Source organism: Molossus molossus, unplaced genomic scaffold (assembly GCF_014108415.1).
Source record: "Molossus molossus isolate mMolMol1 unplaced genomic scaffold, mMolMol1.p scaffold_m16_p_6, whole genome shotgun sequence".
Taxonomy (NCBI): domain Eukaryota; kingdom Metazoa; phylum Chordata; class Mammalia; order Chiroptera; family Molossidae; genus Molossus; species Molossus molossus.
In genome coordinates this window covers 50792792-50817795 of record NW_023425399.1, presented here as the reverse complement: position 1 = coordinate 50817795, position 25004 = coordinate 50792792, and the positions used below count along the sequence as shown (strand labels likewise).

Sequence of the window (25004 nt, the reverse complement as noted above, 5' to 3'; positions counted from 1 at the left end):
CCCCACAGCTCTGGGAAGGAGCACACTGGCCACCATTTTTTGTGGCCGCAACTCAGCAAGAACTCTGAGTGCCCTCCAATTTCCGGGTGTCCCCACAGAGTTCTAGCCCAGTCTGCCCTTCCTCTGCTGTAGCCCCCAGGTGAGGGACTGTGGCTAATTTAGCGCTCTGTCCTGGCTCTCTGCACTGTGGAGAGGGCTTGGCCTTTATTCCCCAAGGGCGCTGCTCACAGCTAAGTCTGCTGCTATCCATGGGCTCTTAGCCCGCCATCCTCTCATGCCTCTACAGATCCTATCAGTGTCCCTCATTATATTGTTTTCTCCTGCTGGTTTTCTGTTGCTTTTTTCCAAGGATTTGTCTTTATTTTAGTTGTAATTCCCATTTGATCCAAGGAGATTGTCTGTGTAGCTTTCATTTACTCAGCCTCCATTTTCACATCCTCTATGACTATCTTGTGAGCAGCTAGGTAGCACAGGCCTCTATGGTGGCCCCACACCCTGCAGGTCCCACAGGTACCTGGATTGCACTCTCCCTTTGGGGACCAGGCTCTATTCTTATGTTATGGGTTCTGGGTCACACAGGCCTCTCTGGTGCTTCAGCACCCCGCAGGTTCTGGGGGTAACTGAATGTCACAGTTTCTGCTGTTTTGCACAGGCCTCTCAGGTGTCCTGCACCCTGCAAGTCTTGTGTGCGGGCAACTGGATCACACCAGTTCCTCTCGGGCTCAGCCTTTCCACTGCTCTTGTGGGCTGCTGGGGTGCACAGGCTTTTCTGGTACACCGGCACCCCACAGGACCCATGGGCACCAGTCCCTTTTGGGCTCTGGATTTCCACTGCTCTTGTGAGCTGCTGGACTGCACAGGCCTCTGTGGAGCCCTGGGTCCCACCGCTGGTGGCTGGGGAATGCTGCTGCCCCATGGTGCTCAACTCTTGCTCAGCTTTTGCTGTAGTTTTTGGGGATGGGTCTTAGCTGTTGGTCTGTGCTTCTGCTGCCTGGGGATGAATGTCTGCTCCCCAGTCTGTTGCTGGGGGCATATCTCGACTCTGATTAGACTGCTAATATCAGAGATGGTGCTGGGCTCCTGGTGGGTCTGAGGCTTCCACAATGGGCACCTTGGCAGCTTAACTACTGTGCACTGGTCTGTGTTGACACAGAGTATCCACTGGTGCAATGGTGCCAGGTGCTGCACTTGTGGGCTCAGGATGCTGGGCATTTGCCTCTCTTTGGGAAGTCCTGGGATCTTCCAAAATGGTGCCACCTCCCCGGGGTGCAGGGAGAAGCACCCTGAAGAGCAGCTTACCAAGGTACTCGGCTGCTCCCGTCCACAGCACAGGAACCTTCTGCTCCAGGTTTCTGCACTGCAGGAATTTGGTTGTCCACCTTCACGTCCACTCACACTCTCTCACACACTAGCTCACTCTCTGATACACTCACCCTCCCTCTGGTCCTGCCCTCCACCATCTTCCTCCATTCTCAGAATTATGTGTTTTTTGTGTGTTTTTTTTCTTTATTGATTTTTTTTTTTTGAGAGAGAAAGGGAATATATATATATATATATATATATATATATATATATATATAAACATTAGCAAGAGAGAGCATCTATTGGTGCTTCCTGCGTGTCCCTCACTGCAGATTTGATTCACAACATGGGCATGTGCCCTTACTGGGAATTAAACAGGCAACCTCAACCACTAAGCCACACTGGCTTGGCCACTGCAGCATTATTTACAATAGTCAATGTATGAAAACAATCTAGGTGTCCCTCTATATGTGAACTTATAAAAAAAGATGTGGTACATATATACAATACAATATTACTCAGTCATAAATAAGAATGAAGCCTTGCCTTTTGAGACAACATGAATAGGTCTAAAAGGTATTATGCTAAGTGAAATAAGTCGAAGAAAGAAAAATACCATCTAATTTTACCTATCTGTGGAATCTAAAAAACAAAACCAATGAACAAATAAACAAAACAGAAACAAACTTATAGATATAAAAAACAAACTGATGGTTGCCAGATGGGATGGGGTAGGAGAATGGGTGAACAAGTTGATAGAAATTAAGAAGTACAAACTACCAGTTATAAAAATAGTCATGAGGATGCAAAGTACATGACAGAAATTACAGACAGTACTATGATAATAATTATGCATGGTTTGGATAAGTACTAGTCTTATGAAGTTTGGCTTATTGTTAGTTATATAAAAGTCTAATCACTATGTTATATACCTGTAAGAATATAATACTGTATGTCAACTATAATTTAAATATTATAACAGAAGTGTCCAATTTTTATTTTATTCATTTATCCATCTATATATCTATTTTTTTTACTGCTCCCAACTATTTTAGGGTAAAGTTCTTTTACATCTCAAAGATTTTTCTATCCCAAAGCCACTTTATCCTGGTCTGGATCACAAAATTGATCAAAAGATTTACAATTTCTATTTCCAAAACAAAACTCTTACTCCTTGACTGATAAAGGGCTACAAATGTGTGATTCATAAACTTATATTCCAAATTTAAATAAATATACTGTATAAAAAAATACCACTTGAAAATTTAAGAAAAATAAACATATATATATATATATATATATATATAATATAATATATATATGCCAACAAGATATTTTGCACATTAGGAAGCTGCTTAACAAGACTTTCCATTTAAAAAGTGAAGACTCCACCTCAACATCACTGATGGTGAAGGTTGCAGCTGGATGTGGCCCTGGAGCTCCCAATATCCTGGGATAGAGTACCAGCCATGGATGCAACTTGGGCTCTGGTTTGGGCTCTCTCTTCCTCATCTTTCAGTTTCTTCATAATGCGGTACAAAGGCAGGGGGGATGGAATCATTGAGCTTGGTCCAAAACTCTAGAATTTTCATCTTGCTGGTCTCAGCTTGGGCTCTTGGGCCCCACAGGAACTCATAACATGGAGGATCACTGTCAGGTACCTGCCAGTACACCAGATATTTTTCCTGCACCAAATCTTGGGTGATAAGCTGTCTGGGCTCCTCAAAAATTAAGTGAGTCTTTTCATCATAGATGCGCATTATATTCAGGAATTTCCAGATCTCCTCCTCGGAGGTGTGGTTACCATTCAAGAATATCACACCTAGAAGAGGCATCAGAATCCCCTTTTTAGGAAATCTGAAGCTGCTGCTCAGACTTTCATTGCTGGTGTCATCTTGATTGTCAGTAAGGGTGTAGGAGTTGCCATTGGGCTTGACTTCTCTCAATTCTAGGCCATAGATTCGATTCATGTGGTCAAAGACTCTCCTGAGGATTTCAAGGAAGTCCTTCCTGAACCATTTGTGCACTATCTTCAGCATGTCTGCTTTTTTAATGGGCTTCTTCCCTTTATACTGATATAGCAGGGACTCTACCAACATAGTTGCTTTCTGAGTTAGGAGATCTTGGCCAGAGCTCTCAGTGAAAGTTAAGGCCCTGCAGGATTTTTGACTTTTATGAACCTGACCATTGGCTTTTACAGCAGATCTTTTGCATGAAGCACCTGCAGTGGTCATAGTGGTGGCTGGGGCACTCAGATGAACCTGGAGAGTGGCAGCTCCAGTGGAGCTCAAGGGAGCATCCCTCAAAATAGGACAGTAGGAGCAAGCAGCCTCTTCCTCCTTTTCTGTAGCAGCCTGAGGACTCTAACACCTTGGTTCTCAGCTGTTTTATAGCTGCATTTCTCAAGAGCATGGAGCTTACTCTTTTGACCATAAGGAATGATTGCTCTTGTTCAGGACATTAGACATGAGTGTGAGCCAATGGACAGATGATTTTGGCACCTTCCTTATGGCAGAGGTTTGATTCTTCAGTTTGCACTCTTCACCTTGACTCGATGCCAGTGCTGCGAATCTACATTCAGTCAAACAGGCACCCAAGTAGAATTCTTTTATTTATTTATTTTTTCTTTATTGGTTTTAGGGAGAGAGGAGAGGAAAAGAAAGAGAGAGAGAAAGATAGAAATATTGATGAGAGAGAACAGCAACTGGCTGCCTCTGCATGCCCCCCACTGGGGATTGGGCCCACAACCTTGGCATGTTCCCTGACCGGGAATTAAACTGGCGACCTCTTGGTGAATGGGTTGATACACAACCAGTGAGCTACACTGGCTGGGCGAGGGTACAATTCTTTAATACATCATCTGTATATTGTATTGTGTGTTCATCATCCTAAGTTGAATCTCTTTCCTTCACCATTTTTTCTTCTTTTACCCTTTTCTATCCCTATTTCCCTCTTGCAATCTTCCTATCATCCTATTGTTATGTGTCTATGAGATTTTTGTTTTTCTTAATCTCTCCAAGAATGAAGGATATCAATGTGAACTGACTGAATTGAAATTGAGGGTATCAGTTTCTTTCTATCTATCTATCTATCTATCTATCTATCTATCTATCTATCTATCTATCTATCTATCTATCTATCATCTATCTATCTATCATCTATCATCTATTGTCTATCATCTACCTATAAAAACATAAAATATATGCAAACATATTATATAGATATGTTTATGTATACACACATACATATTTTCGAGCTCAGTCTGCTGAGAGGGCCCAGATACAATGACACTCCCTGACCCATCCCCCATGTAGCAATGAGGAGATCTAGCATCCAAATGTTGGTTTCTAAATACCATTTTTCAACAAAAGGAGCCTGGGCTCTTTGGAGTAATGGTTGACTTCAGGGCTAGGGCTGGCAACAGACAAGTTACATCTAGAACAGCTTGCTATACCAGGAAATTATTAAAACAGCTGATTAAAGAATGGTGAGGTACTTCAAAAAGGCACAGAAGCCAAATTGAAGGGGCATGCACTTTGCAGTATAACAAAGTGAGCAACAGAATAAATATACATTACATATTGTAATAAATGTGATAGTAACTCACTGAATAAAATTAGACTCAATAGCCAACCTGAAACAAATTAATAAATGAATAAAACAATATGCATGGGTAGGGAAAATGCTTCCCCATAGTGTAGTGGCAACTAATACATATAGAAGAGAGTATAGAGTTAGAAATTTGTAGAAGAATGCTGAAACTAGTAGGTGAAAGGCTAATGGAACACATAACGTGTTCTCCTTACAAGTACCTTTGTAAAAAAATACTCAGTAATTGCAAAGAAACACCATCTCTTTGCCAGTGTAAAACTGGCAGGCACCATCTTCAACAAGTGGTATAGGTACCACCACTAAGAGTGGGGCACATTAACACCAACAGCCTCCTAAAGTTACCAGGAAGGGCATGAAAGACAAAGAAAGACAGAGAGAAGTTTCCAACTATTGAAGATTAAAGGAGTATGAAAAGAAAATGCAATATGGGTTCCTGGACATGAACTTTTTTCCTTTGCCATAAAAACTATATTGAATTTTAAAAATTTGAATAAGGTATATCAATTAGGTGATAGTATTGGAACAACTTTAATTTCCTCACTTCCATAATTAAACTTTTTTTTTTTTTTAGAAACTGCACAATTCCATTGGGGTAAAGAAAATTCATATCTGTAACTTACTGCAAATAGCTCAGAAAAACATGTATATTGATAAAAAGTAAAAGCATGTATTATAAACTATCAAGACTGAAGAAAAGTAGGTGACAAGTATGCAAGAATTCTTTGCACTGTCCTTGCAACATTTTTATATATCTAAAATTATTGTACACATGTACTACTTTAGAAGAAAAAGTTCATACTTTAAATTCAAATTTTCCTTTGGGAATTAAGCATTGCATACATTTTCTTCTTCTTTTTTTCTATTGTGTTTAATAGAAAAACTGAGCATTATAGCAAACAAATACTGAATTCACTTTTTTCATTACACATGAATAATTCATTTTGCATTGCAGTGTTTTACCAAATTTGTCCTCTTCATGTTTCCACAGAGAAGCTACTTAGTGGCATTTAGCATCACACACCTACCCAGAGGGGCACAGTGCATCAAACACTCAAAGAGATATGCCTGAGCCAAACAAAACAAAGGTGGCTTCCAGAAAAAAGCATGGTCATTGTGCAGAGGTACCTTCTCAAAGAACAGGCAACTGAGTGCCCACTTCCGGACCCACACAGATAAGGACTCCTGGTGGAATCTGAAGGATGGCTCATCAGTGCCCACAGTAATGCAACCCACAGAATGCTCAACTTCAGGAATTCAAAGAAGAACAAGGGGTAGAATTTCAGGCTGAGAAGGGTGAAGAGAGGTGGACTGGGAGTCCCCGGAGCCTGGTAGAATGTGAACCCTCCAAAGAACAAAAGGCAAGTTTGAGGAACATCCATCCATCCATCCATCCATCCATCCATCCATCCATCCATCCATCCATCCATAACTATCCATCTACCCAATAAATAGTCTCTGAGCCCCTAGTAAGTGCCAAGAATTATTCTAGATGCTGTGGGAGTAGTTCAGGTAAACACAACAGTGCCCCTTTCTTAATTTTAATATTATCTCTATAATCTTCAAACTAAAATTGCATACGTCTTAAACATATGTGCTCCTTTCAATAAAACAGTATATTTCAGAACAGTAAAAAAAAAAATTGGAAAATTACTATTTTTAGAAATGGTTGATATCTGATTGCTTAGAGCACCCCAGCCAGTTCCTTGGTATGTCACGAGAGGTTTACTATAATTCGATTTTGCAAAGGGAAATCTTTGGTGTGGAAAGTATTATAATTAGTAAAAACTGGGGTGACCACATGGGCTATAAGAGTTTCAAATGTGTGGGGCTGTAGTCCATAAGCTAGCAGGGAGGGACTAAGAGAGGCTAGCTTGGGCAGGTTGTCTCTGGCATCACTAAACACAAGATTCTCCTTGTTCTATGTTTTGGGTTGTTGGCTTTTCTTGTAGAAATAGAAGATGTAGATTAAAGATCTTGCACAGTGGTTTCTGGTTTTGATCAATGCCTGCAACTTTGAGAGAATATAGGAGACATTAAACAAATCAGGTGGGGTAATCCACATCCTACTCACTCTGGAGGAAGATAGACATCACTCTCATTCAAGCCAGAGAGGTTTCTGGTATCCTGAGTAGAGGACAGAGCTGGGCAGCGCATGGGGACCAGTGATGGGTACTATTTTCTTCTAAACATTTTATAGTTATTTACACTTAAATGTAAATGTAAAGGTAAATGTGTTGGCCCGTTTCTAAGCAATCAGATATCAACCATTTCTAAAAATAGTAATTTTCCAATTTTTTTTTTTACTGTTCTGAAATATACTGTTTTATTGAAAGGAGCACATATGTTTAAGACGTATGCAATTTTAGTTTGAAGATTATAGAGATAATATTAAAATTTATTTAAAATGATATGCAATATGTATACATGCATATATGTGTATATATGTATAAAGTATTTCTCTGTGTATTTCCATACACACAATTTGAAACCATTTTAAAATCACATACAAGTTTTGGAAAGAGAACAGAGTTTCTGCAGTAACTGAAAGATATAACAGAGTATTCTTGTACCATACTGTTCCTCTTAAGCACAACACAATAATTGAAAGCAGGATATTTACATTGATACAAGGCTAACTACAAAACCATAGAATTTAATCAAATTTCAAAGCTTACCCATGCCCTCACTTTGTTTGTTGTATATAGTTCTATGGCATTGTTTCGGCTATATTATATAACTACCAGACAAATCAGGATATAGGAAGATTCCATCACCTCAAAAAAAAAAAACCAAAAACTGTTGCTGCTGCTTCTTTATAGTTACTCCTTTCTCCCAGTCTTAACCCCTGGCAACCACTGAGCTGTGGTTTAGTTGCTATACTTTTGTCTTTTTAAGAATGGCCTTTTTCACTCAGGAAAATACCCCTAAGATATATCTGGGTTGTTAGTTGTATCAGTTGTTCATTCCAGAGTAATATTGCATGGTAAGGAAGTGCCACGCTGTATTTATCCATGCACCCACTGAAAGACATTTGTTGCCATTATTATCACAGATACGTGATATGACATACATGTACAGGTTTTTGTGTGAACAAAAGTTTTCATTTCTTTAGAGTAAATACCCAGGAGTAGGATTGCTGGGTCATTGTTTTTTAAATTTACAGGAAAATGAGAAACTTTTTCAGAGTGGTTGTATTTTCGCATTCCTCACAGCAATGCATGAGAGTTCTAGCTGCTTTTTATCCTTACCAACACTTGGTGTCAGTTTTTTGGATTTCAGCTATTTTAAGAGGTGTGCAGTAAAACTTATCATGATTTTAGTCTGCATTTCCCTAATGGCTAATATTGAACTTTTTTTTTTTTTTTTTTATGTGTGCTTATTTGCCATTTGTATACCTTATTTGATGAAGTGTCTGTTCAAATCTTTTGCCCTTTTTTGAAGTGAGATTGCTTCTTACTTTTGAGTTTAGAGAATATTTTAATATATTTTGGATACAAACTTTTTGTGGGATATGTGATTTAATCTTATTTCCCAGTCTGTAGCTTGTTTTTGTTATTTTAACAGTGTCTTCTGCAGAGTAAGCATTTAAAAATTTTATAAAGTCCAATTTACCTATTTTTTATTTTATGAATTGTATTTCTGATGTCATATAAAAACTCTTCACCTAACTCAATGTTACAGAATTCTTTCTATTTTCTTCTAAACATTTTATAGTTATTTACACTTAAATGTAAATGTAAAGGTAAATGTGTTGGCCCGTTTCTTTTTCAGAACAATGTAGCTACATATTTGTTCAACAAATTAACTACAAGAATACATTCACCTATCAATGTAAACTCCAGAATATGAAACACAATACTGAAATTGGCGTATGATAATTTTAAAACAGTAAGTTAAATGGATTAATGTATAAATGTTGCAGAGATGACAGTTTTCATATTCATTGAACCAACATTCATTTAAATAGATAAAAGATAGTTTTATATAGTGATTTCTAATGTATCCATCAATTAAATTCTACCATTATTATCTCTTTTTTAAAATCGTCACTTGAGGATATGTTTTTAATTGATTCTGGAGAGAGAGAGAAATTGATGTGAGAAAGAAATCAGTTGCCTCCTGTATGCACTGACTGAGGATTAAACTCACAACCTGGGTATGTGCCTGACTGGGAATAGAACCTGTGACCCTTCAATGCACAGGATGCACAAGATGACATTCTAACCAACTGAGCCACACCAACCAGGGCATTATTGGCATTTTTAGTGTATTGACTTTATATATATTTAGCAATTTGTTCATCATCTATACATACACACTCCATATTATTTTTTGATGCAGCTCAAATTAAATTTCAGACATCAGTATACTCCCCCTATACACTTTAGCATGCATCTGTTGACCCCAAGAAGAACACATGTGTGAAGAAGGACTCTGTGATTAATTGAGTCCAAATTCATGACTGAGATCTAGCAGCCATTGTTTACAGAGGTTTTATCATCATTATCTTATGTCCTGATATCACAAATACTGAAGTCTTGTCAGCCAGGATTTATTTCAGGTGTTATGAGAAGGGAATCACAATGGAGGGATCAATGGTTGGTATGCTAAAGAAACAGCCTCCCGAATGCACCCATCCCTAGGAGACTGATATCTTGCATCTGTCCCCGAATCCATACTAATGGAGAGAAGGGCTGTAATAAGGAGATGATTCCAGCTGGAACAATATGGCCCAATCTGCTAAAAGTGGCAAGCAAGCCTATGTAAGTTCCTTTTATGAGCACATATATTTCCTCCAGGTCATTGCTGGAAGAATAAACATAAAATTCAAGACTCCAGCATCCACCATGCTAGAATCTCACCTACTTCTTCCATAAAACTGCACCAGTCACTACATTTTTAGTATCACACAGACTACTCAAAATAGACCCAGAGGTTCATACAGCAAGATGTTTAAGAACAGATGGTCTTGGTTAAGATTGTGGCATAAACAATGCCTTAGAGGGATGGTTCTTAAATCATAATTACCTGCAGCCCTTAAAACAAAAAAAGTAACCCCAGAAGTTTTGACTTAATTTGTGTTGGATGTGGTCTCTGCATCACTGTATTTTAAAAAGAGAGCTGGGAAGGACATAGATGCCAGCTGAAGGTAGGGGCTTTGGACTGAGCACAGGCCCAGGAAAAGAGTGGGTGTTGTCCAGGCTACCCACTGTCTATTGGTTGCTCCAGCTTTCCTTCTGTTTCTTCCTACTTTACAGCCCACAGAGTATGATCTTTCTAGCTAAACGACCTTAGGATTTATTTATTTTTTTAAAATAAAATATCAATGTTGCACTATTTATAATATTCTTTCTATTTCTTATTGGAATCTGTTTTTGTTTTTGTGATCTGTGAAGAACATAATCTGCTTTTGTGTTTCAACATGGTGCCAATGTTGCTTGGGAGCAATTTAACACGCGCCATTCACCTAGTAGTCCCCAAGACAGGAAGATACTTGGATGCTACTGGAGAGCCCCTGTGAAGCTGACCATGTGTCAGGAGGCCTGAGTTCCATTTTTGCTTCTTGAATTTGACACAGGTGACTTTTTAAAGCACTTTACTTAACAAAGTGAAGGTCATGTAAGATTCTCAGAGAAGACTTTTAAAGTACTTGGCTTCATTTCTATTAAATGGGGTTCTCCTCTGGTAGATTCATTTACTCATTAATAAATTAATCAGCACAAATATTAATTATGTATTTACACTGTGGAGTTCTGCACTAAGCACTGGAGACATATCCAGGAGTTTATACCTCTGCTCCTCACCCTAGAGGTTTTAATCTGCTTATCCTGCAGCCCCTATGGGAGACGTGGTCCTTAGACCATCAGGGTATAACTCACACTCCAGTTCCCGAGGATTAATTTGGAGCTCCCTTCTGTAGAATTTTGTGGGAAAGCCTCTCCCCTTCCTTGACTCCCTTCCCCATCTTACTTCTACTAATGACTGGCCGTCTTCCCCAGGAGCATTTCTTAGTGGATTTCTTGCTCATAAATCTTCACTGCTGTCTGCTACTGGGAAACTTGGTCTAAGATGACCATGTCAAATAATACAGAAAACAAACAAGTAAACAAATACATAAGCAATGGTATTGAAAATAAAACCTGAATAATGGCAAGAAGTCAGCAAAGTGAAGAGCAAGGGAAAGAATGTTCCAAGCATAAGAAACAGCTGCAAAGGCTCATGTGGTAGTTAAGAAACTGCAGAAAACTACTGAGCCTGAATTGTAATAGGGAGGAAGAAAAGGTATGGAAGTAGTGGGAGAAGAGGGGCTGCTCATTGTGCACTATGAGGGTCACCAACAGGGAGTCTGAATTTTATTTATTTCTATTTAGATGGTCTTTTACCTAGTGATTTATTTATTTATTTTTTTGGTACATGCCCCTAGTGGGGAACAGAACCCAGGATTCTCTGGTTTTTCAGGCTGACGCTCCAACCGCTGAGCCAAACTGGCCAGGGCTACCTAGTGATATTTTAAAGGGATAAAAGCATCCTGGCCAGTGTAGCTTAATGGTTGGAATGTTGACACTCGCACCAAAAAGTCACAGGTTTGATTCTCAATAAAGGGCATGTCTGAGTTGCAGTTTCAATCTCCGACTTGGTTGGGGCAAGTATGGGAGGCAAACAATCGATGAGTCTCCTCTCTCTCTCTCTCCCCCATTAACCTATCTTAAAAAATAATAATTGGAAGAAAATGTCCTGGGGGAGGATCAACAAAAAAGAAAAGGGATAAAAGCAAAAGAACTAGAAGAGGAAACTCAACAATTGACTAATAAATCTAAAGGTGTGATTTTTTTTTCCTTGAAAAAACATAAGAGTAAAATTCCATACAGTCTAACATATTGAAACATATTCAGATTTCACCCAGCCTGGACTAGTAGAGCACTGGATAGTTTGCTGGAGAAATGGCAAGTTTCTGAGTTTTAACCTCAAGTTACAGAACACCCACTCCATTTCATCCTGGCTCTCTCCACCACCAAGCTTCCCTGAAACACCACTATTATCTCTGCTAAATCATTCTTTTTTTTTTATTAATTAATTTTTGTTACAGATGTTTCTCCTTTTCCCCCCACTGATTCCTCCTCCCCCTCCCTCCCGGCCCTTTCCCCAGATTGTTGTCCATGTCCACTGTTCATGCATACATGCATATAAGTTCTGTGGTTCATCCCTCCCCCACTTGTCCCCTCTTTAGGGGATTGTTATTCTGTACCCCGCTTCCACGTCTCTGGGACTACCCCATTCCTCAAATTGTTATGTTCATTATATTCCAGAGATAAGTGAGATCATATGAAACTTGTCTTTCTCTGTTTGGCTTGTTTCACTTAGGATGATACTTTCAAGGTCCCTCCATGTAGTCTCAAAGGATAAGAGATATTTCTTTCTTACAGCTGCATGGTACTCCATTCTGTATATGTACCACAGCTTTTTGATCCATTCGTCTACTGATGGACACTTGGGCTGTTTCCAGATCTTAGCGATTGTAAATAGTGCTGCTACAAACATGGGAGTACATATATTCTTTCTGATTGGTGTTTCATGCTTCTTAGGGTATATTCCTAGAAGTGGGATCACTGGATCAAATGGAAGATCAATTTTTAATTTTTTGAGGTGACACCATATTGATTTCCATAGTGGCTGCACCAGTCTGCATTCCCACCAGCAGTGCACTAGAGTCCCCTTTTCTCCACACCCTCGCCATCACTTATTGTTTGATGATTTGTTGATTGGGGTCATTCTGACAGGTGTGAGGTGATACCTCATTGTTGTTTTAATTTGCATCTCTCTGATGATTAGTGATGATGAGCATTTCTTCATATGTTTCTTAGCGATTTGTATGTCCTGTTTGGAGAGGTGTCTATTTAGTTCCTGTGCCCATTTTTAATTGGATTCTTTGTCTTCCTTTTGTGGAGTTGTATGAGCACTCTATATGTATTGGAAATTAACTCCTTATCTGATATATCATTGGCAATTATGCTCTCCCATACAGTGGGTAGCCTTTCCGTTTTGATGATTGTATCTTTCGCTGTGCAGAAGCTTTTTTAGTTTAATGTAGTCCCATGTGTTCATTTTCTCCTTTGTTTCTATTGCTTTAGGTGATGTGTCAGTAAAAATTCTGCCACGTATGATGTCTGAAATTTTGTTGCCCACAGTCTCTTCTAGGATTTTTATGGATTCATGAGTTACATTTAAGTCTTTTATGCATTTTGAGTTTATTCTCGTGTAGGGTGTAAGTTAATGGTCTAGTTTCATTGTTCTGCAAGTAGCTGTCCAATTTTCCCAGCACCATTTATTAAAGAGGCTGTCCTTACTCCACTGTATGCTCTTGCCACCTTTGTCAAATATTAATTGAGCATATTGCCTTGGGTCTATTTCTGTGTTCTCTGTTCTGTTCCACTGGTCTATATGCCTCTTCTTGTGCCAGTACCACGCTGTTTTGATTGTAGTGGCTTTGTAGTATAATCTGAAATCTGGTATTGTGATCCCTCCAACTTTGTTCTTCTTTTTCAAGATTGCTGTGGCTATTCGAGGCCTTTTTTGGTTCCATATGAACTTTTGAAGTAATTGTTCTAATTCTGTGAAGTATGCTGTTGGTATTTTGATGGAGATTGCATTGAATCTATAGATTGCTTTGGGTAGTATGGACATTTTAATGATGTTAATTATCCCAATCCATGAACAGGGTATGTGCTTCTACTTTTTTTCTGTCTTCCTCTATTCCTTTTTTCAATGACCTGTAGTTTTCTGCGAATAGGTCCTTTATTTCTTTGGTTAAGTTTATTCCTAGGTATCTTAATTTTTTTGCTGCATTGGTAAATGGGATTTTTTGCTTAGTTCTCTTTCTGTGAGTTCATCATTGGTGTATAAGAATGCCATTGATTTCTTGACGTTAATTTTGTATCCTGCTACTTTGCCAAATTAATTTATTAAGTCTAGTAAACTTTTAATGGAGTTTGGGGTTTTCTATGTACAGTAACATGTCATCTGCAAATAATGACAATTTCACTTCCTCCTTTCCAATTTGGATCCCTTTTATTTTTTCTTCCTGTCTGATTGCTGTGGCTAAGACTTCCAGTACTACGTTAAATAGGAGTGGTGAAAGTTGGCATCATTGCCTTGTTCCTGTTCTTAAGGGAAATGCTTTTAGTTTTTGCCCATTGAGTATGATGTTGGCTGTAGTCTTTCATATATGGCCTTTATTATGTCTAGATATGATACCTCTATTCCCACAGTGCTGAGAGTTTTTATCAGAAATGGATGCTGCATTTTGTCGAAGGCTTTTTCAGCATCTATTGATATTATCATGTGGTTTTTATTCTTCATTTTATTTATGTGGTGTATCACATTTATGGATTTCCGAATATTGTTCCAGCCTTGCATCCCTGGGATGAATCCCACTTGGTCATGGTGGATCATTTTTTTGGTGTATTGCTGGATCCTATTTGCTAGTATTTTGTTCAGGATTTTGGCATCTATGTTCATCAGGGATATTGGCCTGTAGTTTTCTTTCTTTGTAGTGTCTTTTTCTGGTTTTGGAATTAAAATTATGCTGGCTTCATAAAACGAGTTTGGAAGTGTTCCTTCTTCTTGAATTTTTTGAAAGAGTTTGAGGAGAATGTGTATTAGTTTGGTAAAACGCCCCCGTGAAGCCATCTGGGCCTGGGCTTTTGTTTGCTGGGAGAGTCTTGATTATCTCTTCAATTTCTTTGTTGTTATTGGTCTGTTCAAGTTTTCTATCTCTTCATGATCCAGTTTTGGGAGACTATGTGTTTCTAGAAATTTGTCCATTTCGCTTAGATTGTTGAATTTGTTGCCATATAATTGTTCATAGTAGTTATTAACGATCTTTTGTATTTCTGTGGTGTCAGTTGTTATCTCTCCCCTTTCATTTCTGATTTTGTGTATTTGGGTTCTCTCTCTTTGTTTCTTGGTGAGTCTAGCTAAGGGTCCATCAGTCTTGGTTATCTTTTAAAAAAACCAGCACTTTGTTTAGTTGATCCTCTGAATTGGTTTTTTTTTTTTTTTTTTTTGGTCTCTATGTCATTTATTTCTGCTCTGATCCTTAGTATTTCCTTCCTTCTACTTGCTCTGGGGTTTTCTTTTTGTTTGCTCTCTAGTTCTTTAAGTTGTGAGGTTAGATAGACTATTAGAGATTTTTCTTCTTTTTTGAGGTAGGCCTGTAGTGCTATGAACTTCCCTCTCAGAACTGCTTTCACTGCATCCCATAGATTTTGTGTTGTTGTGTCTTCATTTTCATTGGTTTCCAGGAAGTTTTTTATTTCTTCCTTGATCTCCTCAGTGACCCATTCATTGTTTAATAACATGCTATTTAGCTTCCATGTGTTCAAATATCTTTGTATGTTCTTCCTGCAATTGATTTCTAGTTTCATGTCATTGTGGTCTGAGAAGATGCTTGATATAATTTCAATCTTCTTGAACTTGTAGAGACTTAGTTTGTGTCCTAACATGTGGTCTATCTTTGAGAATGTTCCATGTGCACTTGAGAAGAATGTGAATTCTGTAGTTTTGGGGTGTAATTCTCTGTAGATATCTATTAAATCCATTTGGTCTAGTGCTTCATTTAGAGGCTCTGTTTTCTTGAAATGGCAAGTTTCTGAGTTTTAATCTCAAGTCACAGAACACCCACTCCATTTCATCCTGGCTCTCTCCACCACCAAGCTTCCCCGAGACACCACTATTATCTCTGCTAAATCATTCTTTAAAAAGAAAAATAAAATTATTGGAGTGACATTGGGTAATAATTTTATATAAGTTGCAATGGTACAATTCTATGATACATTATCTGTATATTACATTGTGTGCCCATCACCAAACGTCAAATCATTTCTTGTTATCATATATGTGACTCCCTTTGCTACCCACCACTCCACCATACTGTTGTCTTTCTATAAGATTTTCTTTTTCCTGCTTTGTTCATTTGTTGCTTTCAGTTTTATATCTCACATATGAGTGAAATTACATGATTCTTGAATTTTTCTGTCTGATTAATTTTGCTAAGCAGGATATTCCCAAGACACATCCACGTCATTGCAAATGACACTATTTCATCTTTCCTATAACTGGGTAGTATTTCACTGTATATATGTACCACATCATCTACTGAAGGGCATTTGGGTTGTTTCCATGTCTTGGCTACTCGGAATAATATTGCAATGAACATAGGAGTACACGTCTTTGTGAATAAATGCTTACAAAATTTTGGAGTAGATACCAAGAAGAGGGGTTGCTAGGTCATATGGTAACTCTATTTTTAATTTTCAAAGATCCTCCATACTGTTTCCCATAGTATCTGTACCAGTTTAAATTCTCACCAGTAAGCAGTGAATGAGGGTTCCTTTTTCTTCACAACCTCTCTAACACTTGTTATTACTTTTCTTGTTGATAATAGCCATTTTAACAGGTATGAAGTAGTATCTCACCATAGTTTTGATTTGCATTTCCCTAATAGCTAGTGAAGTTCAGCATCTTTTCATATATCTATTGGAATTTATATGTCTTCTTGGGAGATGTGTCTCTTCATATCCTCTACCCATTTTTATTTGGATTGTTTGTTTGGGGGTGATTTTACATGAGTTATTTATTTATTTATTTTTTAAATCCTCACCTGAGGATATTATCCCATTACATTTTCAGACAGAGTGAGAGGGAGAGAGAGATAAAGAGAAAGAAACATCGTTGTGAGAGAAGCAACATTGATTAGTTGCTTTCCACACAACCCTGACCAGGGCTGAGGACTGAACCGCAACAGAGATATGTGTCCTTGACCGGAACCAAACCCACAACTCTTTGGTTCATGGGCCGATGCTTTAATGGCTGAGCCAAACCGGACAGGGCACATGAGTTAATTTTATATTTTGGATATTAACCACTGTCAGAACTGTTGTTTGCAAATATCTCCTCCCATCTGGTTAGTTGCCTTTTTGTTTTGCTGGCAGTTTCTTTTGGTCTGCTGAAGTTATTAGTTTGCTATAGTCCCATTCATTTAATTTTGCCTTTGGGATCAAATTCATAAAATCTTCTCTAAGACTATGGTCCATAAGTTTAGTACCTATGTTTTATTCTATGTAATTTATTGCTTCAGGTCTTATATTTAGGTTTTTGATCCATTTTGTATATGGGGAAAAACAGTCATCTAGTTTCATTCTTCTGCATTTAGCTTTCCATTTCCCAAGCACCATTTTTTAAAGAGGCTTTCTTTTCTCCACTGGATGTTTTTGGCTCCTTTGTCAAAAATTATTTTCCATATATGTGTGAGTTTATTTTTGGGCTCTCAATTCTGCTCCATTGGTCTGTGTGTATGTGTACCTATTAATATCATGTTGTTTTGATTATTACCACTTGGTAGTGATACAGTGGCTTTTTTCTTTTTTCTCAGGATTGCTTTGGCTATTCGGGGTCTTTTATAGTTCCATACAAATCTGATGAATTTTTTGTTCTATGTCTTTAAAAAGTGTCATTGGGAGTTTAATAAGATTTGCATTAAATATGAAAATTGCTTTGGGTATATGGCCATTTTAACTATGATGATTATTCAAATCCTTGAACAAAGAATATTTTTCTATTTCTTTGAGTCTTTTTTAATCTCTTTTAATAATGCTTTGTAGTTTTCAGTATATAAGTCCTTTGCATCCTTTGTTAAGTTTATTTCTAGGTATTTTATTCTTTTTGTGACAATTGTAGAAAAAATTAGTTTTCCATTTCTTTTTCTGAAACTCACTGTTCATTTATAGGATTTCAGTGGAATTTTGTACATTAATTTTGTGTCCTTTCATTTTACTATATTTGTTTATTATTTCTAATAGTTTCTTGGTGGAGTCTTTATGAATTTCTATATAGAGTCATGTCATCTACAATAAATGACAATTTTACTTCTTCATTTCCAAATTGGACACTTTTTATTTCTTTCTCTTGCTTGATTTCTCTTACTAGCACTTTCAGTACCATGTTAAATAAATCAGAAATGAAAGAAAAGTTACCACAGGCATCACAGAAATAAAGAGAATCATAAAAGATTACAATAAAAGATTGTCTCCAAATTTAATAACATAGAAGAAGTAGATATGTTCCTAAAATATATAAACTTCTTAGATTGAATCATAAAGAACTGGAAATTCCAAATATACCAATCAACAGGAAAGTGCAATAATCATAAACTGCCCCCCTAAAAAGTGAAGGTCCAGGACCAGATAGCTTCAGTAGTGAATGCTACCAACCATTCAAAGAAATTTTGATACCTATCTTTCTCAAACTGTTCTAAAAATTTGAAAAAGAGAGAATGCTTCTTAACACATTTTCTGAGATCAACATAACCGTGAAACAAAACCTGACAAGGATAACACACATACATACACACACAAACAACTGTAGACCGACATCTTTGATGAATACAGAGGCAAAAATCCTATTGAATACAACAATAGATTTAAAAAATGTATCATGATCCAGTGGGGTTCATTCCAGGGACACAAAGATGGTTCAACATATGAAAATTGATTAGTGCAATATTCCACATTAACAAAATGAAAAATAAATTTAGTCATATCAGTAGATGCAGAAAAAGCATTTGATAAAATACAACATTCATTTATGATTAAAACAATAAAAAATGGGTGTAGAAGAAAGGTACTTCAACATAATAAGGCCATATATGACAAAACCTCAGCTAATATCCTACTCAATTGTGAAAAACTATAAGTTTTTTCTCTAAGGTTAGAAACAAGACAAGGGCATTCACTCTCAAAGTAGTATTATTCAACACAGTGTTAAATTATTCTTGAATCTATATTTTACAGTCTAGAACTCTATGGGTAATGTTTTATGTGAAGTTTTAAGATTCTAAGCAATGTATTCTATTTTTATATATGCTGCTTTTAACTCTGGGAAAGGTTACTTGACTTCATATAATCTATTTGTTTTATAATTAAACAGACCTCCATCATATTCCTTCATGGTTCTCACCTTTCCAAACATGAGATTTTTAATTACTTGTCTTTAATATATGGCAGGGCTTTAGGTCAGCTTACTTTTCACTTACAAATATGTTTGAAATGCAATGTGAAAACTTACTGAAGTCTCAGATAAATTGTACAAAAGGGACATATTTAATTAATATCACCATACAACAGCATGAACGTCTTCATTTTTGATTTTTTTTTAACTGGACAGAGGTTAGTTTTCCTAAAACAGTCTAGCATTTTTCTGGTGGCAGGTTCATGATACACAACAGTTTTTATTGTCTATTTTTTTGTCAGATCTTCAGTCAACTTCAACTTCCAAGACAGCCAAAGTAGTATTCTTTTTCTTCCTTCCATTCTTGTTTTCTCCAAATAAATAAAAGCACCACCCGTTCACTCTTGTACCAGGTTCCATAAAGATAGATGTGTTTGTTCTTCACTGATAAGGCCAAAGTCTCCCTTATCCTTCTAATTATTTGAACAGGTACAGCTCCTTAAACAAACAAAATGCCTCTTGTATGAAAATCTAACTTAAAAGTTTCAATACATCTAGAGTAAGCTAATCTGTACCTTCTCTCGTGTATTGCAGTTTCTTTCTACATATGAGTGTTCATGATGCATTCCCAAAATACATGTTTCAGTTGTGTGATTTTTAATTTTACTTTTAGGGAACACTGTGAAATGGTTTGCTAAAAAACAAAACAAAACAAAAAAAACATTGGTTAAACAAAGTTTAGCTCATCTTGGACTTTAATTATCTATTATGTCATTATAGCCCAGTGACATGATTAAAATCATAAATAGCAACTACTATTCTAATAATGCCATATTTAACAAAATATTTTTTAGATTTTCTTGAGAAATTGTAAGTATAGGCATACATAATTCTATTATACTCCACTCTATTGCACTTTGCAATATTATATTTTTTACAAATTGGTTTGTGGCAAGCCCGTGACAAACAAGTCTCTCTGCACCATTTTCCAGCAGCATTTGCTCATTTTGTGTCTCTGTGTTACATTTGGGTAAATCCTGCAATATTTAAAATGTTTTTATAATTATTATATTTGTTGTGGTGATCTGTGATAATTGTTTTGAGATCCTATGAACTACACCCATACAAGATGGTGAACTTAATAAATGTTGTGTGTATTCTGACTGCTCCTCTGAATGGCCATTCACCCATCTTTCTTTCTCTTCCCAGGATTCTCTATTCCCTGAGACACAATTATATTATAATTAAGCCAATTAATAATGTCATAATGGCCTATAAGTATTCAACTAAAAGAAAGAGTCATATTTTTTTCACTTTAAAGCAAAATCTTTAAGCTTGGTGAGGAAGGTATCAAAAGCCAAGATAGATGGAAAGCTAGCCCTTTTACACCAAACAGTTAGCCAAGTTGTGAATAAAGATAAAAAGTTCTGAAGGAAATTAAAGGCACTACTCCAATGAACACACACATAATAAGAAAACAAAATAGCCTATTGCTGATATGCAGAAAGTTTTAATAGTCTGGATAAAAAATTAACCAACCCCCAACATTACTTTAGACCAAAGCCTAATCCAGAATAAGGCCCTAACTCTCTTAAATTTTATGAAGGCTGACAGAGGTGAGGAAGCTACAGAAGAGTAATTTGAAGTTAGCAAAGGTTGTTTCATGAAGTGTAAGAAAAGAAGCCATCTCCATAACAAAGAAGGCTGATATAAAAGGTATAGGAAGTTATCCAGAAGATATAGCTAAGAGAATTATTGAAGGTGACTAAATTTAATAAAGATAAACAGATTTTCAATGTATATTAAATAGCCTTATGTTAAAAGAAGATGTCATTTAGGACTCTCATAGATAGAGAAGAGAAGTCAATGCCTGGCTTCAAAGCTTCAAAGGACAGGCTGACTCTCTTGTTACAGGCTAATGAAGCTGGTGACTTTAAGTTGAATTTAATGCTCATTTAACATTCTATTAATCTTAAGGTCTTTAAGAATTATGTTATCTTATATTCATTGTGTATTTTTTGTTTCTTTGTCAAAAATTATATACATGTGGTTTTAGTTCTGTGTCCTCAATTCTGTTCCATTGCTCAATGTGTCTGTTTTTCTGCCAATACCATGTTGTCTTGATTATTGTAGCTCTGTAGTACAATTTGAAGTCAGAAAGTGTGATACCTCCAGCTTCTTTCCTTTTTATAAGGATTACTTTGGCTATTTGGGGTCTTTTGTGGTTCCATATAAATCTGATGATGTTTTTCTTCTATTTCTTTTAAGAACAACATTGGGATTTTGATGATGATTGCATTAAATCTGTATACTGCTTAGGGTAATATGTCCATTTTAACTGTTGATTTAAGTCCTTCACATTGTTTGTTACATTTATTCCTATGTATTTTATTATTTTAATAGAATTTCAAAGTAATTATTTATTTATTTAATTTTTTAGAGAGAGAGGAAGGGAAAGAAAGAGATAAAAGCATTGATGTGAGAGAAACATCAATCAGCTGCCTCCTGCACATGCCCTACTGAGAGTTGAACCTACAACTTAAGCCTGTGCCCTGACCAGGAATCAAACCAGTACTCCTCAGTCCATGGGATGATGCTCAGTCCACTGAGCCACACCAGCCAGGCTGCAAAATAAAATTTAAAATTTCTTTTTCTGAAGTTTTATTGTTAGTATATAAGAATGCAGTGGATTTTTTTTTTTTTTTTTGGAATAAATGGTGCTAGGAAAATTGAAAAGCCACATGCAAAAGAATGAAACTAGATTACAGTTTGGCCCCACGTTAAAAAAATAATCAATATGGATCAGAGACCTTAATATAAGATCTGAAACAATAAATTACATAGAACAAAACATAGGTATTAAACTTATAAACTTTGGTTGTAAAAGTTTATAAATTTGATCTCAAAAGCAAGGGTAATAAAGGCAAAAAATAAATGAATGGGACTATATCAAACTAAAAAGCTTCTGAAAAGCAAAAAACAAAACATAAAAACAAAAACAAAGAACAACCAACCAAATGGCAGACTATATAAGCTATGACAAGGGGTTAATATCTAAAATATACAAATCAATACCAAGCAAACAAAAAATCAAATTAAAAATGGGCAGAGGACTTAATCAGACACCTATCCCCAGAGGACATACAAATGCCCAGCTAATATGTGAAAAGTTGTTCAACTTCAGTAGCTATTAGAGAAATAAAAAAACTACAATGAGATACCACCTTATACTTGTTAAAATAACTATTATCAAGTAGACAGTTAATAACAAGTGTGGGAGAGGTTGGGGAGAAAAAGAAATCCTCATTTACTGTTGGTGAGAATGTAAACTACTATAGCCACTGTGAAAAACAGTATGTCAGTTCCTCAAAAAAGTAATAGTAGAGGTTATCATATGACCCCACAATTCCTCTTCTGTGTATCTACCTTCAAAACTTGAAAACTTTTATTTGCAAAGATATATGCACCTCTATCTTTATTACAGTATGATTCACAGTGGAGACAACCAAAATGTCCTTTGATAAAGAAGTTATGGCATTCTTGAGTTGTATGAATACTCTTCATATTTTGGAAATTAACCACGTATCTGATATATCATTGGCAATGATGTTCTCCCATACAGTGGGTTGCCTTTCCATTTTGATGGTTGTTTCTTTTGCTGTGCACAAGCTTTTTAGTTTGATGTAGTCCCATATATACTATATAATACTACTCAACCATAAGAAAAGATGAGATACTGTCATTTGGGACAACATGGATGGACCTGAGTGTATTATGCTAAGTGAAATAAATCAGTCTAGAAAAAGTTAAGAACTATATGATTTTATTCATGTGTGTAATATAAAACTGAAAGTCAAAGACACAAACAACAATATAGTGGTTACCAGAAGGAAGGAGGTTGTGGCGGCTAGTACAAAGTAAAGAGGGTCAAATATATAGAGACAGAAGATGATTTTACTTTGGGTAGTGGGCATACAAAGCAACAAATAAATCATTTATCACAGAAATGTACACTTGTACCTTTTATGACCTTATCACCAGGGTCACACCAAAACATTTAAGTTAAAAGATTATGTTAAATTTACTCTGCCTGTGATCAACTAAATGCAGCAACAGAATTTACTGAACATATATATATTTTTTTATCCTCACCCGAGGACTTTTTTTTTTTTTTGCATTCATCTTCAAACAGAGTGGGAGGGAGAGAGGGGGAAAGAGAGAGAGAGACAAACATCAATGTGAGAGAGGTTGCCACATCGACTGGTTGCCATCCACACAACCCCAACAGGGGCCAGGGACAAACTGCAACCAAGATATATGCCCTCTGTGGGAACCGAACCCGGGAATCTCCAGTCCACAGACTGATGCTCTAACTGCTGAGCCAAACCAGCCAGGGCAAGTTTACTGAATATTTTAAGCCCACTGTTGAGATCTGCTGCTCAGAAAAAGAGATTTTCAAAAAATATTACTATTCATTGAAAATCATATAGTCACCCAAGAGAACTGATGGAGAGATATGAGGTTAATGTTTTTATGCCTGTTAACACAGCATTTGTTCTGTAGCCCATGTATCAAGAAGTAATTTAAGTTTAGTTTTTAAGTCTTATTATTTAAGAGATACATTCATAAGGCTACTGCTACTATGCAGTGGTTTCTCTGAGGTATCTGTGAAAGTAAATTGAAAAGCTTCTTGAAAGGAATCATCATTCTAGATGCCATTAACAAAATTCATGAGAGGAATTTTGGCCAAAATAGTGAAGTAGGTGAACACTGTGCTTGACTCTTCTCATGACCACATCAAAATTACAACTAAATTGTAAACAACCACCCTTCATAATCACTTAAAGATTAGCTAAACATAACTCCTATAACTGAAGATATAAAGAAAAAGCCATGTGAAGACTGGTAGAAGAGGCAGAAAAGCAAATGGGCTGATCCCACAATCACAAATGGTGGTTAAGAATCAGGATGGATACCCTTGCTGCAAAGGTTCCCCTGATGAGCCAGGAGTTCCAGTCCCACACCAGGCTCCCAAACTAGGAGAACTAATGCCAGAAAGAAGAGTCCCCACAATATTTGGCAGTAGAATTAGTGAGAAGTCCATCCTGGTGAGATGGAGGGCTGCTGGAGACACAAGTATCCTCTCAAAGAGCCTGGGAACAGACTCACTTGCTCACAAACACTTACCCTAAACTCAAGCAAAGGGGCAACAGCTTGAAAACTTCCAGGGATACAGTGGGAAAAACTGAATTTTATGGCTTCAGAGCAAGGTCTGGAGGGGCAGCTCTTTCCTCCTCAACAGAAGTGCTGGCAGGTGCCATTGTTCCTTTGTTGAGCCTTCCCCTAACACAGCCTACAGATGAAGGCAAAAGTGCTGGCAGAAACTACTGTCCCTTTATTGAACCCTCCCCCTTCCCAGCCTGAAGACAAAAGTAAATAGCAATTCTGAATTTCCATCAACTGGGCTAACACTGCTTGTGATTGCCTAAGGACCTGTCCTATGTAATATATTGGCTGATACTTCTTTCACTGGCTATTCCTCATGTGTGGCTGGCCTTGGCCCTTGCTTCAGAATTTTCTAAAATCACTTTAAAGTCTACAAACCCCAAACAAGAGGTGCTGGCTTTTGTGTGTCCTGAATCTGTCACTAAGTTACTCCAAGTTTGGCAGTAGTGGCATGTGGCTTTGGTTTACAGCATAGCCTCTCTTGGGCACTTATAAGTCTGGTACAGGCAGTTACTAACTGCAAATCACTTCGTAGTGTGTAGGTGGCCCTGAGCCAGGCAAAGAAAGTGGTTAACTTTGACCTGTACCAAAGCCCCTCCTAAGAGGCCCCAGAACAAACACACATTGGCCAGCATCAAACAACACCAGACCATTACCCAAATATCTCCCCAAACAACATACCTAAAGGGAGGATTTACCAGGCACCAGAGCCATACTAAAGCAAATCAAACTCCGTAGGGTTATCCCCCTTCACATCATTTCATCTACAGTAGTCACACAATCCCACCTGCTGACATGACAACAGCAATCAAAGCTCAACTACAACAGAAGGAAACACACAACACACATGAGAGACACCC

The 25004-nt window shown here is 37.1% G+C and overlaps 1 protein-coding gene and 1 pseudogene across 2 annotated transcripts in view; both read right to left on the bottom strand.

Annotated features, from left to right (window-relative positions):
* The window catches only part of SYNDIG1 (synapse differentiation inducing 1), a 394531-nt gene that overhangs the window by 193807 nt on the left and 175720 nt on the right, over positions 1–25004 (bottom strand). The window lies entirely within an intron of this gene.
* Positions 2702–3536, bottom strand: LOC118618361 (annotated as a pseudogene).